This window comes from Physeter macrocephalus, chromosome 15 (genome assembly GCF_002837175.3).
Source record: "Physeter macrocephalus isolate SW-GA chromosome 15, ASM283717v5, whole genome shotgun sequence".
Taxonomy (NCBI): Eukaryota; Metazoa; Chordata; class Mammalia; order Artiodactyla; family Physeteridae; genus Physeter; species Physeter macrocephalus.
Genome location: NC_041228.1, coordinates 73,182,568 through 73,185,206, shown reverse-complemented (window position 1 = coordinate 73,185,206; position 2,639 = coordinate 73,182,568). Strand labels below are relative to the sequence as shown.

Sequence of the window (2,639 nt, the reverse complement as noted above, 5' to 3'; positions counted from 1 at the left end):
CCCTCCCCCTCCCCCCCTCCCCCTGACAAGGGAAGCTCAGCTTCCGGAGGGAATTAGAAAGGGAGGCAGCATGGCAAACCAACAGGGACACTTACTGGTAGACAAATGAGCACGGCTGCCATACTGGACTTTCACCAAGTGGCCCAGTGCTCCATCGACCACTTTAGTCTGCAGACTTGAGTGCATGTAAGTAACTTCAGGAGTCCTGAGAACTGGGAAGGACCTTAACACAGGACCTGGGAGAAGGACCTGATTTCTAGCCTGGGCATGTTTCAACCATCCAGAGTTCACACACAGTATGGCGAGCCGGGCAATTTCTCAATAAGGAAATAGCACATGGATGTAATACTATGGGGTCCTGCAACCCAAAGTGTCTTATGTGTGGGCCACGAACACAAAGTGGCTTCATTCATCTCTCAAGAGGTTGATTTGGGGCCAGGGAGTAGCCTCTTCATCAAGGGCTCTTTCTGACGTTGAAAACCAGAGGCCACCGAAGGTCAATGTGAATAGCAAAGTCATCGGTGACTGCGGATGGTGGAACTCACCACCACGCCAAGGGAATTCCTTGGTGTCCCAGGCGTTCAAGCCTGTTAATTCCCCAAGCTGCTAAACGATCACATTTAGTGATTAGCACTCTTGGAAAATCTAAGTGATTCCCAAGAGGTGGGGGAAGAAAACTGTATGTGCATACAGAACAGTGGAGACTGTGTGTGTGTGCGCGCGTGTCTGTGTGCGTGTCTGTGTGTGTGCGCGTGCGTGCGCGTTTGCGCGTGTGCGTGCGTGCGCACGCGCATTTGTGCAGGCAAGTGGTGAGAAGCTGAGGGTTTGAGCAGTTTTCCGAGATTCCCCAGAATATGGAAGGCTTGTGATGCATATGCGAGAGCTGACAAGTACACCAGAAGGTGAGGAAATGGCTGGAAGCAACGCTAATGCCACTCCATCTGGAAAGAGGGGTACTGTTTAGTACGTCTGGAAAGCATTATTTCTGCAAATAGCTCAACCTCTATCAACTTTCAGGCAGGGATCCCGATCTGCTGCCAAAGTGAGATCTCCCTGACGGCTCTGTGGTGGGAGCAGCTGAGCGAATGAACGAACAGCAGAAAGCAGGAACTCTGCGGAGATGGCGGCCGTGAAGGTACCACACAGCAAGCACCTGCCTCTCTCCAAAAGCACAGCCGGGGCTTCACATCACATTAGGCCAGGGCTGTGCTCGGGGAGGGCTGGACCTGGTGGGATTTCTGGGCTCAGCAGCCATCTCCAACAATTTCTCACCATCTCTGGGCTCAGAAAAGCCCCCAATATAGTTAGCCAAATGGCTTTCCTGCATTGATTTTTATACCCCTGGGTATCTTGGAGGAAATTAAATCCATGTGTTTCTGATTCCGTTGCCATTAGCACATGAAAACGCTGTTTTGTGAGAGTTATAGGATGCCGTGGGTGCCTTCCCACAGTGCTGCTAAATGCTGTAAAACCGTCTAGCCAGACACGAAGGTGCAAGAAGCCGGGTGCGTTCTGTTGCCGCCATTTCCCTGCCTCTCCAGAAGGCAATGTGTTTTTGTCATTTGCATCCTTTCTGAGTGTAGCACAACACGTTTTCTCATGCCTGTTAATCATCTATCATCTCCAATTTGAATGAAGCCTTATTTGTGTGGATGATGAGAAATTGAACTTAACCACTAAGAGCTGGACAGGATTCCTACTAAAGCAGCCACCAAGACTAGTACTGGTCTCCAAGTCCATGGGCAGAAAGGCCGGCTAAAATGCACCCCCAGAAAGGCCCGCTCAGGCTCTGGTCTGCAACCCCGAAAAGCAGTAAGCACGTGCTGGCGGGGAGAAAGCAGGAGAGTCCTGGTCTGCAAGCACGAGAGAAGGGCCCTGCTGCTTTCCGTCTCTGAACTTCCTCCGTGATAATCATCTGGTCAAATGCCATGGGTTTAGGGCCCTCTCTAGGCCTGGCCTTCTATGATTAAAAACTGGCCCCTGTTTGCCCTTAGTTATCATATTCATTGCATGATTGCATGTATTAAATCCTTAGTGTGTTCGATTCAACGTTGAGGACACAATGATGAAAAGCGCGCTTTTGCCTTTGGAGGGGGGAGAAAGGGGCGGGGACTAATTTGTGGAGCACTGGCTATGAGTCAGACCTAGCACTAGGGGCTTTATTTGCCAATCTCATGTGATCTTCACAAGAATACTCTAAAGTAGGCCTCATTGCCCCCATTTTGTAGATGGAATTGCAGGAAGGAGCAGGAAGATTAGATAATTCGCTCAAGGACACAGTTTGTAAATGGAGGAGTTGGGAGATACAGCCTCTTATCTCTGACTCCAAAGCTCTTGTTATTTTCTCTCCTCCTTACTGTTTCTTGCAGTTTAATGTGATCAATGTTAATACTGTGATCAGATGTATAAAATGTAATGTTTTACACCTGGAATCACAGAGGAGGGAGTCCCTAATTCTGTTGAGGAAGTAATAGGAGATTTCACTTGAGAAGATATTTGTGTCAGGTTTTGAAGGATGAGTAGGAGTTGGCCAAGTGGAGATGGAACATGGGTTGGGGAATGGCGTGTGCAAAGATACAGGGTGAAAAGGAGAGCAAGGTGTTTCGGGAACTGAAGATATAACACCTCATTTCTGCAAC

The 2,639-nt window shown here is 49.1% G+C and overlaps 1 long non-coding RNA gene across 1 annotated transcript in view; it reads left to right on the top strand.

The window, feature by feature from the left end:
• The window catches only part of LOC114487909 (uncharacterized), a 12,836-nt gene extending 11,498 nt beyond the window's left edge, over positions 1-1,338 (top strand). Inside the window, exon 3 of the long non-coding RNA XR_003683468.1 lies at positions 1,018-1,338. This is a non-coding gene — a long non-coding RNA (uncharacterized lncRNA). The remainder of the gene's footprint in view (positions 1-1,017) is intronic.
• Positions 1,339-2,639: the final 1,301 nt, after the last annotated feature.